Source organism: Choloepus didactylus, chromosome 9, assembly GCF_015220235.1.
Source record: "Choloepus didactylus isolate mChoDid1 chromosome 9, mChoDid1.pri, whole genome shotgun sequence".
Classification (NCBI taxonomy): domain Eukaryota; kingdom Metazoa; phylum Chordata; class Mammalia; order Pilosa; family Megalonychidae; genus Choloepus; species Choloepus didactylus.
In genome coordinates, this window is record NC_051315.1 from 87,705,887 (window position 1) to 87,723,403 (window position 17,517).

Below are 17,517 nucleotides of genomic sequence, written 5' to 3' on the forward strand. Positions count from 1 at the left end.
GTTTAGTATGACACGAATGCATTTTAAGAAGGAGGGGCTGGCACTGTTCCTCTTTAGCTTGTTTAGTATGATTCCAAAAGTAATGCACTGTCTTTATAGACATGATTGCAAACATGCAGTCACCTTACTCTGTAGGCTTATCTATAAAATAAGATACACTAAATGATCCTTAGAGTCCTTTACAATACTAGAAATATTATGATCATATTCATTTTAATCCATTTTCTCAGATTATTATAAACATATCATTTATGTGTTGTCTATCATACTGGCTACCCTCTGAATTCACAAATTTCTTGACCTCAATCACAGTTAAAAATCTACTTGCAATCGTATTTGGTTGAGGCAGCACAATTCAATATTTTAAAATTATTTTTCCACTGTTTTAAAATAAGAAGATTTCACATAAAAATTCTGATTCCTGATTTTTCTTGATAACTGATGAATTTAGCATTTTGGACCAATAATCTGGTGGAAGCTGGTAGTTGTCTTTTTAGAGGATACATGTGAGGTCCAGCTTGCCAGAGTCTTCAGCCAGTGTGCTTCATGGATTTATGTTACCTGCCTGCACAGTGCAGGTAAGGTATCTGAATTTGCTCCCCAGATGTACATGGTCTACATGAGACACAGTTTAGATTCAAAGATACAAGTAGGTTGAAAGTAAAAAAAAATAGAAAAAGATATGCCATGCAACAGTAACCAAAAAACATCTGGAGTGGCTATACTAATATCACACAAAATAGACTTCAAGACAAAAATTGTTATTAGAAACAAAGAAGGATATTTTATAATGTTTTATAATGCTAAAAGAGTCAATTCAAAAGCAAGACATAATGATTATAAACATATATGCACTATCAACAGGACCACAAAATACATGAGCAAAAGTGACAAAACTGAAGGGAGAAACAGAAAATCAACAATAATAGCTAGATAATTCAATACCCCATTTTCTAACTAGACAGATCAACAAGGATTGATATGGTACTAAAAACCACAAGCAACCAAAGAAAAAACAGATAACTCAAACTTCATCAAAATTTAAAACTTCTGTGCTTCAAAGAATACTACAATGAAAAATGAAAAAACAATCCATAGAATGGGAGAAAATATTCACAAATCAAGTATCTCATAAGGGTCTAGTATCCAGAATATCCACAATTCAACACTAAAAAGACAAGTAACATTATTTAAAAATCAGCAAAGGATGTGAATAAACATTTCTCCAAAGATATACAAATGGCCAACAAGCATGTGAAAAGAAAGATGCTCAACATTATCAGTCATTAGGGAAATGCAAATCTAAGCTACAATGAAATACAACATCACACCCACTAGGATGGCTAAAATAAAAAAAATAAAAATAAACAATAACAAGTTTGGCAAGAATGTGGAAAAGTCACTCATGGTGGGAATGTAAAATGGTATGGCCACTGTGGAAAACAGTCTGAGAGTTCCTCAAAACAAAAAACATATAGTTATCATGTGACCCATCAATTCTACTAGGTATATGCTCAAGAGAATTGAAAACATATGTCCATGCAAAAACTTGTACACAAATGTTCACAGCAGTATTATCCAATTGGATATCCAATTTGGATATCACAACATCCAAAAAAGAGTGGGAATATTTCAAAATATCCATCAATTAATGAATAAACTAAATGTGGTATATCCATACAATGGAATGTTATTTGGCCATGAAAAGAAATGAAGTACTGATACATGCTACAACATGGATAAACCTTGAAAACATTATGCTAACTGAAAGAAGCCAATGACAAAACACTACATACTGTATGATTCCATCTATATGAAACATCCAAAATAGGCGAATCCACAGAGATAGAAAGTAAATTAACAGTTTCTAGGGGCTGAAGGGAGGGAAAATGGGGAGTGACAGTTAAAGGATACAGGGTTTCTTTGGGGGGTAATAAGAAGGTACTGGAATTGGCGGTGATGGTTGCACAATTTTGTGAATATAATAAAAACCACCGAATTGTACACTTTTTTTTTTAACAAGCTTAAATAATTCACTTTATTTTTCTTATACAAAAACCCTACATGATGACCATGGGGTGTCTGGGTCCTCTGCACACAGACTCTGGGGTTGGTCTTTACAAAATGGTCGATAAATTCCTGATAGGGACACTTGGTGAACTCTGCCTCTTTTCAGAGGTAGGTCTTGGAGATGGCATCAAAGGTGGCCTTGGCAAAGCTGCCCAGAGAGGCTGTGAAGCCCCTGGCTGAGGTGCAGCAGCTGTCAATACCAGCCACCAGCAGCAGCTTCTTGGGCCCAGGGGCCGAGACGCTCAGTGCCTCTGGGGGTGGGGAAGAGGTGCACCAACGTAGAACTGCAGCGTCCCATCACCTTGCAAGGCACAGTGTGGGGCCTGCTGACATTGATGCACGGGGATGATGGAGAACCTACCTGGCCAGAATGATGGCCCCACAGATGGTGGTGGCTACCTCCTTGGAGCACTTAACCCTCAGATAGATGGCCATGACCTTGAACTTGGTCTGTTGGCCAGCACGGATTTACTTTCACACGGGCATAATTTTCAAAACCTCTTCCTTGAGGGATGTCCCCAGGAAAAAGTCAATGATCTCAGACTCCTTGATGGGCAGAAAGAAAAGACAGATCTCCTCCAGGGCCCTGATCTTCATGTCCTTTACCAGGCAGCCCACTTTGGTGACAGGGAGCCATTCCTTGTCCTCAACCTTGCTTCCACAAGCTCTGCAGCCTTGGCCTGTGTCCCTACCATGGCTGTGACCTCAGCCAGGAACCCAGCTGCTGAAGCCTCCATGGAAGACACAGTGGCCTCCCATTTCATCACCATTTGGTGTTTTCTTGAAGAAAATGAATTGTACAATTTTAAAGGGTGAATTTTATGATAGGTTAATTTTATCTCAATAAAACTGTTACAATCAGTGAGAAAAATGAATACCTGCAGAAGGACTTCCCAAGATAGAAAATAAATTTTGTCTTATAATCAATTTAGGTCCTCAAACATTCACTGGCCTTGACTTTGCTAGATGCGGGCGATGCAAAGATAGGTGAATAACGCAACATACCTACCCTTGAGGAATTTCATCTTTAACAAGAAATACAAGAAATAGCAAATCTTTGGACAGAATTTTGATTCCTTCTCCTAGTTTTCACTCTCAAAATGTAAAATGCTAATTTTACCAGGACAAACGTTAATTGAAAACCCAATTCCAGCAAACTTTAAATATTAGCAGCCATTGAAATTCAACACCCAGATATTGGAGATAAATTAATTCAATGTCTAGCTCCAAGCAGGAGATAGTCCAAGCTGTGGTCCCACTTCCATCCCCTGACTATTGCAGCATGCCATCCTAGCCTGAGGATGCCAACCACTTTTCTTGTCTCCAGTCCCTCACTGTCCCCCAACCTCATGCTTACTACCCTGTCAGATTTTACAGGACCTAGTTTTATTCCTTTAGGCACCTACCTCTTTCATTCAAACATTAGGTTACTAAGTTCTTCGGATCTCATGTATTTTAAATCAAGTCATCAAAACAAATGCAGCTCCCTTCTTTTAGGTCTCTGTCTCTTTTACTTAGCAAAGATTCATAATGGTCCCTACCAGGACCAAAGCCCCCTCTGCCTGTGTTTGGTGCCATGCACTGAAGGCGGCAAGTATTGACGCCATCTCATAGGTTCTGTGGGTCTGGACAAAGGTCGCAAAACAGATGCAAGCAGCACACACATTTTATTTGGCCTGAGCTGTTTTACAAACACTTTCATTACTCGTCAACAAAATAAAAGAGATTTTATATACAAACTTACATTTTCAGCTTCATTTGAAAATCTGAATATTTGGCCAGCTAGACCCAAATTCCCACACAGCAACTATCAGGTAAGTTTAGTAGCAATACCTCCTTTCCCCTGGAAGTGTGCCTCTCCAGTGCACCATGATCCTCACCATGCCACAAGGTTTCCATGCACAGCCCACCAAGCTGGTTTCACTTTTTACCTGCTGGTCCCTGGAGTCATTGGAGTTGGGGAGCAGTTCAAGTCCAGGGAGTCTGAAGTTTTTCTAATCATAAACGGATGGAAGACCTCTTCCCTCATCCCTTGGTTTTAGACTGCATGGCCATGTTTCTCTATTTTTGTCAGCCTCTCCTAGTTTCTTACTATAACAATTGCTTCAGTTCCTGTAATCACTATCATGACCAACATCTAAGTATCACCTATTTAACTGAATTATTCCAAAACACTTTTGCAGAGGCACCTTCTGGCCTGGCAAGCTCCCACATGCAGCAGTGTAGTTCCAGGTGACACAGCAGAAAACACTGAGGATCTCACCCATAGACCAATAAAATCTTCCTTTCTACTTCTCTTTGAAGATAAATAAATGCTCCTCCAAAATTAGTGGGTTCTCATGAATCAGAACAATCCTTCTCAAACTTGACTGTGCACACAACACATTAGGAGATCTTGTTAAAATGCAGATTCTGATTCAGGTCTAGCAGAGAGACTGAGATTTTACATTTCTAACAAGCTTCCAGGTGATGCTGATGCTGCTAGACTGTGGACTATACTTTGGCAAGGGGCTAGAAGATTTACAAAGAAAGAGGAGGGTTCAAAGATGAGAATTATCTGAATGAACTACACCTCCAAGACTGCCATGTTAAAACTAGAAAAATGTGGATCTTTTAGCATCCTGTGCCAGCTAAATATTGATTTATATAAATACAGCCTTTCAAAAGTGTCCATGAGGAAGAAACAGATGGTTCCTTCATCCATTAGGCATTGGTTATTTTACGTTCACTATGTGATCAATACTAGGCATTAATCAGAGGTGTCGGTCAAGTTTCCATATATTCAGAATATTTAAAATCTGGTTGTCAAGAACACTAATGGGAAACAAAATAACTGGAATACCACCTAATACAGCAGATGATTATGATGGTAATTGCTATAAAAGAGTGATTCCCAAAGGCGTGGCATATCAGCATCATGGGGGATGATGTCAAACTAAACACACTCCCCTCCAGCCCTTCCCCGAAGATCAGGATACTCACCCTTACTGTCAATCATAGCCTAAGGCAGCTACATTTACTTAAAGAAATATCATATTCTTTAGAAAAAAATGATGAAAACCTGTTTTCAAATTTTATGTAGAAGGGCAATTGAGAGAAGGGGACTGGAAAAGTAAGTAGAATTGGTAGGTGTGCTGGTTTGAATCTATTATGTCCCCCACAAAAGCCATGTTCTTTTAATCTAATCTTGTGGATGCAGACTTATTGTGGGTGGTATCTTTTGATTAGGTTGTTTCCATGGAGACATGACCCATTCTAAATGGAGGATGCATGGACAGTATCTCCTAAGAACCTGAGGACCACCTGTTAAGAATATTGAAGAGATATTTCTTTGAAAGCAGGCGGAACTAGTTTTATATCAGATCCTTTTTCACTTTTCCTCAACTACAGAGCAAAGAATTCAATTTTCCTTTAACATATACTTCTAACCTAAATCATTTGTCTCACCAGTTGTTGACCATGGGAGACAAGCAAAGAGAATGTGGATGTGGAAAAGTTCCTATACATTTAAGAATAAGATCACCTAAATTGCTGCATCAGGTTAATCATCCTGCTGTTGCTCAGCATCCCCAGTTTTTTGAGAATATTCTTATAGGTCTTATTTTCAACTCTGTCATCAATCATCTTTGCAACTCTTTCCTGAATTCTATACAAATTATCCTCATTCCTCTTTTAAATGAAAGTGATGAATTACACTTCAGGTCTTCCCTGAACACTCTACCTATCCTCCATTTTCTATCAAAGCCCCCTCTACAAAGTACTTATCACACTTTGAAATGATGTTTTTTTCATTTTTACCTATGAACTATTTCAAACATACAGAAAAATTTAAAAGTTAAAGCAAGAGTAGCCCATATACCCCCATCCAGATTTAACAAATGTTAATATTTTTGTCACATTTCCTTTGCATTAATTAATTCGCATCTTTGTGGCCTTTTCCTCTGACTAGATTCTTTGTTTTACCAGTGCAGAACTATGGTAGTTAGGGTTCTCCGGGGAAACAGAGTCGACAGGATGCATCACCCTAACCATCACAAGGGCCACGTCTCATTATAAACCTGTTTTATACCCACAGCACTTAGCGTGCAGGTTGGCATATATAAGGCTCTCAATACATGTTTGTTCAATGAATTATGCATGAATGATTTCTGTCTTAGAATTAAATAATGGCCATCAGTATGAGTTATTACACAAAAGACAATGACCAGCTAGTCTCCATCTTTATTAAAGTCCAATAAAAGAGGAAATGGGTCTTTATTGAGAATGAGTATTTTAATTTAAATGTGTGCTATAACTGGATATTACACGTCAGAGCAAGTTAGCTGAGCAAGGTATAGAATTTATCTTCCTTAGAGGACATAAGTACATACACCTACTAAAGACATGGAAATATAGGAAGTGAACCCTCAAAGTCACTTCTAATTTGAAGATGACAACCCAATGATTTGAAAAATGAAAGAGAGAAGGAAAGGAGGGAAGAGGGAGGCCTGTGCAGAGAGAATCTAATACTACTCTAAGACCACTAGAGATCATTTCATTTTTCTAAGGGAGAGAGAGATCATGCCTGGAACCTTTGACTATCAGATCCATTTGTCTGAAACAAAGCCAAACCCAAGGCAAAAGCATAAAAATTATCATGTCCGGTTTTCTGACTTCTCCACTTCCTTCTCCCTGTACGCCCTGCTACCCAGCATCCTAACACAGAACCCTAAAAGCCTGCATTCCTCCCACAGTGGTTCTCTGCAAGTGCTCAAATGCCCAGTGTACACTTGTACCCTCTCCCCATCAAAAGTCACTGGATCAGTTAACCCTTTATGGTCTATGTGGACTTTCACGTCTCTCTAATAAGAAAATTCCAGAGTATAAGATTGGGGTAGATTGTTTTATTCGTTAACAATCCTTCCTTCTGTCCCTCTCCTTGCTATGGTCCCCTGTGGGCTGAGTACATTACTAAGATGCACCACTTGACATAACAAATAGTTTCTAATCAGTGTCATGAACATTTTTAATCTTACTTCATAGGAAAAAAATTATATGAACACTTCTCCCCCAGAGCCAGGATACTTCAGCATGGAGAAGCAGTCACGCTCACTTTACACAGCATACATGTGGTTGTAATCACAGTTTTCACTATTTCCTTTAGCATCTCCTCAGGATGAAAAGCACATGCATCCTCTCTGTGAATTGGCTAGCATGTGCATTTGCCTCTAGGTGCAACCTCTTTTCTTCACAAAGCCTGATATCACCACCTTCTTAGCTGTACCTGAAGCCTGTGCTCTGTTAGTCCTGAACCCTCAGCAACTTTTCCAGTTAACCAAAAGAAAAGTTTCCCCTTGTAACAAGAGTTTTCACTGATAAATGAACAAAGCATCACCAAGTGCTCCACCCTGAACATATGCCAAAAGCTGATTCATTCTCTGCATGACATCGGTGGTTTCATCCGACCATAAAGTGAAATATCTGCTAGCCTGTGCTTGATAGTAATCGCTCTTTCACACCCTACTCCACTGATATTATGTAACAGCCAATAGTGTCATTTGACAAAGGAATTTTGTCACTAATTTCTCGTTTCTCTCTAAGGATAACGTTTGCCCTTAACTTTCCAGCTGGTTTTCCAAGTGTCTCTTCAAAAATATGACTCATACTTAGTTTTGCTACAAGGATCTTTTAATGATGCTACTAGAGTTCTGGTCTTTCATCTACCTTTAGCAATATAATGCATTAATTTTCTAAAGGAAAGCATTCTTGTGCGCTTGCCCTGGAAAACTTCAATAGTATAACAGAGAAGCCACTGTGCTTTGTTTAAAAATGACACAAAAACATTAATGGCTCTGTGCCACTATTGGACAAAGTTTCATAATAGGCAATGACTAGCAATTAGGAGTAAATGGATGGCAAGGTCAATAAAAATAAGTTTTGTGATAGTCATTGTCATACTTCCAATCGTACTTCTCAATTTAAGTTACTGTTTTGAAATCATCACTCTTATTAATCCCTTTGTCTGTACACAAACAGAGCCACATTTTATATTTTCAGTGGGACCCAATTCTCTATGTATATTTAAGATATTCTAAACCATAACATTTACAGTACTATTTCCACCACTATTTCTACACTTCAGTGAACCATTTTGAGACACTGATCTACTTTCGTGAAATAGGGATACAACTTAAGGACAGTAACAACAAAAAAATGCTATTTTACCAAATAAACAATATGCAAATGACATGAGAATTATATTAACAAAGCACACCATTAGCAAACTGTAGAGCCACATGCACTGGCCAGTGAAATCCTTGTGGCACAAACACAATTTTAAATACTACACTGAGTTTTAAGGACACAATGGAATTTCTGATGAATGGAATTACTCTCATATCTTAAGGCCCTATGTGTTGTGCCATCCACACCACCTCTTGATCTCCCCTTCTACTCGCCTCTGGTCATTCCACTCCATCACATTTTCTTGAAAATCTCTGAACAGGCCCAAACACATTCCCGCCTTTGGGCCTTTGCACTGGCTGCTCCCTCTGCCGGGCACACTCTCCCGAGATATCTGCATAAGTAACTTCTCTCACCTCCTTCACATCTTTGTTTAAAGTCTTTTTCTCCATAAGGCCTACTCTAACCACACTTATCCTCTTCTACTCTCTCTTCCAAAACACCTCCTTCTACCATGCTGTATAATTTACTGATTTCTTTATTTTATTATCTGTATTCCATTCCCCAGTCCCCCAAAGAAAGAAAACCTTTGTTTTGTTCACTAGTATATCCCCAGAACTCAGATCAGAGACTGACCCATGGAAGGTGCTCAACAAATATTCAATGAATGAATGATGAATGGTCATCCTACTTATAAAGGAGATACACAAGTTTCTTCTTATTTGGGCATGCTGACCAAGCTTTGAAGACTTTAGCAGAGTGGGTACAGAAAAGGTGATAACCATAACTAATTGTAACCTCTCCTGGCCAGCACAGCAGGTGCACTATTACAGCAGATGAGGCTTCAGCAAAGGAATATAACAATTCTTGCAGAAGTAGACGCCACAAGTTTCATCTAAACAGCACTGGTACAGTAACCAAAGGCTAACAGCCACCTACACAATCTCAAAGCCCTGTGAGAACTTTCACATGGTGAACAAACACACCAAGTTCGCCTTCTCTACAAACCCTCTGCATGAAAAGCTGAGACTTAACTCCAGGACTGGGGTCAGAAGAGACTACAGAAAACAAAGGTCCTCCTATTATCTTCATGACCCACAGAACTTGAAAACTAGAAAAATATGGAGTCTTCACAACAACACTAGTTTCTGGACTATCAGTAAATATCCAAGAATTACACCAAATACTAGATCATGAAATCTGCATTCATATCCACAAAAGCCATGTACCAAGACGTCTGAAAACAGGTTTCATTGAAGCTACTCTCCCAAATCACGGTTGTCTCAATTTGTGTCAACCCTAGGTAAATGGGCAAGTGCTAAATCTTACTGGCTTAAAGACAGTAATAACATAGACTTAAAGCCATAATAGGCACTTAATGGTTTAAGGATAAAACTATTTTATTTCCTATATATGTAAATAGACAACAAGCAATCAATTACCTCATTCTTCTATCTTCCTTACTAGTTCTTTTTTCAGTGTTTTTCCAGCTTAAATTTTTCTGACCTTTTTTATCTTTGTGTTTAATAATAAAAAACTGAAATAAAGGAAGACTCAAAATCTGAGTCCAGAAGAAGAAAATGGTCAAAATTCCTTAATACTCAGGGTGACTATATAATTTATCACCCAAACAAGGGCACATTTAAAGGTGAAAGGGGACACTTTTGAACATTAAGATACCTCAACAGAAATAAACTGGGCCTCTCACAGACAAACCAGTAGGTCTGGTCATCCATCTAATCCCTCACTCACATCCTAATTTAAGAGGTACCCAGTGTCTAACAAAAAACCTCTGGCTGCTGCCTCTGTTAGGTCAACCAAACTTCAAATACAGTCCTCTCTCTTTCACTACCAGACCTGGATTTTGACAACAAAGCTGGAAAGGTTCTCACTCAACACTGCCATTCCCTATCCAACATGTCATGCAGAACTGGTTCCATTTTTTTCCCCAGAGAAGTAAGCAGCAAAGCAGTAGAAAGTAGATTCAGGCCAGGCCCACAGCAAGCCCCAGGCAAGAACTCTGGTATCTCTTAAAGTCACACTTCACAACAGAGACAGCAACCTGGTGAGAGAGTATACAGATACTCAAGCATTTTGACAAGTATTCTGAATGTTAGATCCTTTCGTTGACACCAGAGCACACACTGAAACCAGACAAAAGCTCCAAAGCCATCTCTCCTGCAAAGCACATCCATCCAGAAAAAAATGCCATATTATGTGTCCTCAAGTACAGATAACAACTTTAGCTTCTTTTTTTGCTGAGATCATTGCTGATACTTTTGAGAAGAATAAGAGAATGTGTTTTTCTATCAAGATTATATTGCCTAAGTTAAACAGAACCAATGCTTACTTTTATGCCTCCTGTTCAGAGGGGTCAAACATTGCTCTCGTTCTCCATTAAATTTAGTGCTGTGTCTGGTGAGTGTTAATTTACTGGAATATTTTCCTTCAGATTCATAAAGTGTTTTCAGAAAAAGAACACTGTACAAAGGGAAGACCAATTTTGTAATCTAGTTGCAATCTACAGCACATAAATAATCTACAATGGTGAAAAAAGAGGGAAAACTCCAGTTGGCTTATCTCAAATGTTCAAAATTACATGATTTCTTCACAGACTCCACAGTCATTCATAAAAACTCATTGCCAAAGCTTTGATGGTGACAAAATGGTAAAGAGAACGCCTTCGGCTGTTAAGTCATTGTAAAAGTAGACTACTGCCCATAGCTGAGAGTCTGGGGGAAATGCAGAGAGGTATAGAACCACCTGTCAAGGAGATGGAAGAGAAACTCCCTTACATACAAGATCCAACTAAAGTCCTTTCAGCTAGGCCCACTTCTATACAACAGCTAAGAAGTTATGACTGGTTATTTCCTTTCCCTCTTAAGTTGTTCAATAATTTTAAGTTCAAGGACTTAAAAAATCATTTATGTCAATATGCTTGTTTAAATTACCTCACGTAACCACAAATGAGGCCAAAGTGTGCCAAACTTATCACCAAAACAAAAGGCTGAATAATGACTTTTTAAACGTTCAAAGAAGGAAGAAATTAACTGGTTAGGCTACTGGATGGTAAGGTTATATGCCTCCTTTGGGAAATCAAAATCATGTCTTGCCCACCCTCCATCCCACCCTGCCCCTCCTCCCAACAGCGAAGCGGATAATTTTTGAGGAATACAATGACCCTTCATGCCTGGCTTCTCTTGTCTGCTAGGGATGCCATCTGTCTCCCATCTACGTAAACAATCCCTGCAGGACTCTTCTGATGACCAAAGAGATTAGCAAACCCCAGATTTCCACACCATTAATAATATCCCCATCTAGATTAGGCCTCCAAATATAAGCTTAACAACTTGTCTTTTTTGATTTGTAGGGAATGCAAATGTCATTTTAAAGATAACCTCTCACTACTTACAGCCATTTGTTGGGAGGACAGAAATTAGAGGGGGGAAAAAAAACCCTCTCTCTAGGCAACAGAAGAAACGAGTCCCTGAGGGAATAGGATAAATAGTAAAAAGAAAATCATATTTGTAAGACAAGCAAATACATGAAATTTCATCAAGTCTAATTAGAGGACTCTACTAATCATGCTAAAATAGTTTTCCTCTAAATGACAATCTATAGAAGACTATTTAAGAAAAGGCAAATTTCACACTTTCACAAAGGTATACATGTACAATAAGAATTCAGTGTTCACTTGACGCTAGGACAGTGAAAGGAGAAATCGTACCCATGAAGTCTGCCTTCTATCTATGATGACCGAGAATGCTTTCCTTCTTCTCGAAGTTCAATTATCGATTGAACCCCAACTCTGAGCTCTCTGCATTGACTCCAAAGACTTCCAGTGTTAAAAGAAATAAATGTGCATGGAAAGATGTTCACAATAACAACGACGACGACGAAAAACACCTAAGCCCTGCTAATAGAGAAGATGAGACATACAAGAGCCAGACCTCTGCAGCTGCAGGTCCTAGGAAACGTCAACGTCTAAATCTGCAGCCCCAGTCTCCTCCAGGCCCCAAGCTCCAGCAGAGGATGTTCACAACACATTCGAAACGAAAAAGGAAATGAAGCCGCCTCTCCCTCAAGTGATGCTCAAATAGACACAACAGTCTCAGCTCCCCGGAATAACCAAACCATCAAACACCTCTCGGTGCCTCTCCGCGTTTCAGAGCAGCGGAAGCCGAAATGTCAAATGAATGACTTGCCCGGGCGCGAGGGAGGAAAACAAAGCCGCCTCCCGCCGGCCGGTACCTTACCGCGTGAGAGCCTGGCGCCGGCAGCGCACTCACCTGGATCTCTGCGCCGGCCGCAACGGGCTGCGCGTGGGGACGGGACTACCCGAGGGAAGGCGGCCCCGCAGTAGCCCAGGGCGGGTGCCCTCCAGCCGGTCCGCGCGCACCGCGAGGGAAGCAGGCGGCCGGGGGCGCCGCCGCCCGTCGCATGCAGCTCCCGGCTGCGGCGGCCGCAGCCACGGGGCTGAGCGATTCTGCGTTGAGGTTCCCAACCTTACGGCCCGGAGCAGCGACCAGAGAACGCGGCGCAGGAACAAGAGCGCGCCCGGCGCGCCCCTCAGCGGCTCTTCCCGCCGCCCTCTGCCGCGGGCTGGTTCTCGGCTGTCCTTTGTGCGGGCATCTTTCTCCGCTCCCAGCGACTCTCGGAGCTCCAGAGGCGGCTCCGCGCCGCCGCCCACCCCCGAGTTACGCCGCGCCCCACGCGCGACCCGCGGATTGTGTCGAGTCAGCAGCGGCGGCGGGGACGCGCGAAGCCATGTCTCCCGCCTGCGCTCGGGAAGGAGCCGGGGGTCAGGGCGCCGCGAGGAGGATTACGCCGAGCGCCGCTGCCCTGAGCGGCCCCTCAGCGCCCGGCTGCCACCCGCTCGCTCTCCAGGCGTCGCCCGCGAGCAGCGCGCTGGCCACCCTGTATCTCCCCCTCTCGCCGCTCCCTGCCGGCTTGCCCTGCCTTCCTCCCGCCGCCACCTTCCTCCGGCCCCAGCGCCCCGGCCCTCCGCAGGCGAAGAGTCCTGTTCGCTCACCTCCGGCGGCGCCCGCGCCCCTACCGCTAGACGCCTCGGAGGCATCTGCCCGCTTCGTCCCTTGGCTAGGGGCTTCCTGCACGTCGGGGACGAGGGTGTCTGTGGCGCGGCTGCGGGTGGGAGGTGCAGAGGAGGACGGGAGAGCAGCCAGACCTTGGCCAGCTAGACCTCCCTGAGGAAGGTGCGGAAAGGCGGGGCGGGGCAGAGGACGTGTCCCTGGGCTGCGGCGGAGCAGGAGGATTTGGGGGTTCCGAGGGGCGCCACGGAGGATGGCGGAGACTGTCTGAGATCAGGCAGGCAACACGTCCTAAATTCCCCCGAAAGCTGAGTGGGCAGTGCCAGGCCTCAGTTTCCCCAACTGCAAGGGCAAGCAGGTAATACCCTTGTCACCTACACGGGGTGTGGTCACGATTAAAACTGGATTGTTGAAAGTACTCTGGGCTACTAGGGCACTAAAAATAAAAATGACTGTATTAATATTTTCAGCCTTCTCTTGACTTCTGCAGCATATTTATTTACTCACCGAGTCACACTTGGGGGGAGGGGATTAAATTAATTAAATTAAAATGCTTGAATGTAAGGATATTGCCCCCCCCATTACACCCCCCAACCCATGCATGGTATCTACCCCTCACCTCCAGTGCGTTTTTATGGTTCGGAGAGACTGACACCCTCCCTGCCTCTGGACTAGTCGTCATATTTCAGACCGCAGTGATTGGTTCAGGGATGGGCATGCTGGTCCAGGAACTCAATCTGGGGCTTTTGCCAGATCAGTTCAGGAAAAGACGCACTTAAAAAATAGGACAACTAAGTTGGAAGGATATGAAAGAGTGGTAACAAGGACCACCAGTGCATAAGAATGAAAGGAAAGTGCATCAAGGAAAAGGAAAAGAAAGCTGAAAGCGAGAGGATGTCTTGGTGATGTCTTTTGAGCCAATAGAGGCAAATGTGTCTGAAATGAACTCCACCCCTGGAACCAATAAATCCTCCCCTTTTTGTTTCCTCAAGTCAGTTTCAGTTGTGTTCTGTCACTTACTACAAGGAAGCTCTGACTCATTATTCCCCTGAGTCTATCTATCCTAAGCATCATTGCTAGGCTACTCCACAGAACTGATGGGCAGCCCTCCTCAGCGTCTTATTCCAGTTCCTACTGGAAGAATGAAGATCTCACATAATATTCTTTCTCTAGACCGGCAACCCTACACCTGCAACCCTTAACCTCCAGTATTGATTAACCACTATGTTGCAAGCTATCTTTAAACAGAAAGTATAAAAATATGTAGAGCTAAAATGGATCACTATTGCTGCCCTTAGATTTAAAAACAACTTTTTTCTCTCACTTTAAAAGCAGCCCCAGCTGTCTTTAAAACTTATCAGCATTAAAACTGAGGTTAAGGTGTCAAATAAACTTAACATGCAAAGTCATTCTAAAATCCTAGACTTCCAAAAGTGTGTGAAGGTTAGATTCTTTCATGCTCCACTCCCATCCCTATCACCACCACTATCCAGTGCAGGCCTCCCCTTCACAGGATCCCTCACTGGTTCTCACGGAATCTCTTCTTGAACTACTCCCATAAAGAGAGCTCAGTACTTCACAAGCTAGTCAATTCTACTTTGGAACTGGCCTAACATTAGAAAGTGATTCCCTTCTTTTTCACTTTAATTTTTATTCTTATTATTTGTGTGTGTGTGGTAATGAAAATGTCAAAAATTAATTTTGGTGATGAATGCACAACTATGTAATGCTACTGTAAACAATTGAATGTACACTTTGTTTTGTATGACTGCATGGTATGTGAATATATCTCAATAAAAATGAATTTTAAAAAAAAAGTGATTCCTTGAATGGAAATACTTCTTCCACTAAGACCAAAGAAAAACTTGTGAACCACTCAAATTGTGTCTTTTCTCTTTCCACAGCACTTTCCTGCTTATCATCTGACAGTGTTCTGACCCTTCACCAAGCTCGTTACCTCCATTCTATGAATGTGCCCAAGTTAGTGAATACCCCTCCTGAAGCATAGTGTCCAAAGCTAAACCCAAAATACTTCAGGTCCCTTCCATCACCACAGGAGGGTACCCTAGAAATGTGTTCACACGGTTCAGTTTTTGTAAAATTTCAAAAGTAAGATATTTTAATCTCAAAAGACTCCTGTTTCTTTTCACTCTAACTTCCCCTCTGTTAATTCCCAATGTGTCTGAAGGCACTGGCACAGCTGCAGGCATTTGGGGGCTCTAACTAAGGGGAAGTTGAGTTGAAGACCCCTTTAGTTTGGTTAAGTGGGATAAGTTTATGTGGTTCCTGATCATTTTGGCCCCTTGTAACTGTGACATCTATTCTGACTGCTTGAAGAAGTACTGTGAACTGTGCCACACAATGCTGTAATATGAAGATGGAAGGCCAGAGGTCATATCACCAAATGAATGTGCACTTCAGGACCAATGGAGAAGTATATGGGTAATGGAGTGGACAATGTTAGAAATGTATGTATCCAGAAACTAAAATGCAGAAACTTCTCTCAAGTCTTATTCTTTATATGTGAAAGAAATTTGATATTTTCCCAAATTTAACAACAATCCTAAAACTGTATGAGTTGTAGACTGGTTTAAAAAAAATAATAATAACTCTATTAAACTATCAATAATAAAAACAAATTTTAATCAACTATGTTTATGCTGGTGGAAAGACAACTATTAATTTATACAAAGTATGACAAAATAATCCTCATGTGAAGAAGAAATCAAAGAGTATGCAGCTGAAAAAGTTGAGGTAATGGATGGTAGCAACAGTAGCACAGTATTTATTTTGAATGTATTGATATCACAGAATTGTACACTTGAAAGTGGTTAAAATGGGAAATTTTGAGTTGTATATATGTTACTTCAATAAAAAGTTTAAAAATAAAATTAAATAAATAAAAATTAAAAACCATATGCAGCCAAACCATGGAGGAAAAAAAGTATTTTAGAGGTGTATCAGGCGTATCAGGGGAATCAGTTAAGCTTTTTAAAAAATCATGTTATTTTTCCGGATTTGGTAATGTCTGACATTTGTCAGCTCTATAAAATGTATAATTTGTTGTGATTTTTAAAATTCTAAATGAATATTCTTTCTACCAGTTTCTCAGCTACTACCAACAATGGTAAGAATCTCTGGATTCTCTCCTTTCATATAGTCTTTAAGCAAATATTTAATAACCGCCTACTATGAGCCAGGCAGTCTTCTCAGTGTTGGGGATACCAAGTGAACAGAATAGACAAAATTCCCTGCCCTCAAGAAGCTTATATTATAGTGGGATAGAGAAGGAGAGGACAAATAATAAGCAAAATGTGGCAGAGTGTTAGTGCTCAGCTATCCATGCGTTCCTTTACATTTTCCAGTCTCCCTTGCATTTGGGCTAGTCACATGACTACTTCTGGAAAATATAATATACACAAAAGTGATGTGTGTCACTTTTGGCTGAGGGGGTTAAGAATCCATTGATTTCTCTCATTCTTTTCACCTTCATTGGAGACCACAAAGGAAAAGTGTTGAAGTGATGTCATCCCAAGACAAAAGAAGCCTGGATCCTTGAGTCATCACTTAGAGTTGTCTGACTGATATCAGATTGTGATGTGAGCAAGAAATAAAGTGTTAAGCTCCTTAGATTTCAAGGTTATTTGTTACAGCAGCTAGGAAAAATACTACTGACAACAATGGAAATTGCTTCCTTGAAGAAGTGTGTTGCTATAATAAAAACCTTAAAAATGTGGCATTTGCTTGGGAGTTCAGCAGCAGGCAGCAAGAAGAATTATAATGGAAGCTAGAAAGATAGCAAAAATTATTTGCAATGGCAAAATAATTAGTAACATGTTGCTGTAATAATTTATAGTTCACCTCGTACAGATTGAGTAAGCAGCTCTAAGACTAGTGATTAGAATCTATTAGTCAAGGTATCACAAGAAAGAGATGAGAACAGGAATGAAGCAGACAATTTTCAAAAATAAATGGAAGATACAAAGAGGGAACTCTAATGTAAACTATGGACTATAGTTAATAATACAAATATAATGTTTCAACAGTTGTAAGAAAAGTACCACATTAATGCAAAATGTTAATAATAGAGAAAACCATGGGCGTGGGTAATCTGGGAACTCTGTACTTTCTGCATGATTTTCCTGTAAACCTACACCCTCTGTAATAAAAAGATGCAAATAAATAAATAAATAAATAAATAAAAGATAATAGAGTCTAGAAATTTGGGACTTTACAG

General features: G+C 40.8%; 1 protein-coding gene and 1 pseudogene across 3 annotated transcripts in view; both read right to left on the bottom strand.

The window, feature by feature from the left end:
- The window catches only part of HECW2 (HECT, C2 and WW domain containing E3 ubiquitin protein ligase 2), a 377,612-nt gene extending 364,863 nt beyond the window's left edge, over positions 1–12,749 (bottom strand). For 2 of the 3 annotated variants that reach the window (XM_037848573.1, XM_037848571.1), the window contains exon 1: positions 12,522–12,747. The gene's annotated coding sequence lies outside the window, so the exon portion shown is untranslated. Of the gene's footprint in view, positions 1–12,521 lie in introns of all 3 variants that reach the window. The other variant, XM_037848576.1, reaches the window with a different exon arrangement.
- Positions 1,163–4,099, bottom strand: LOC119543799 (annotated as a pseudogene).
- Positions 12,750–17,517: the final 4,768 nt, after the last annotated feature.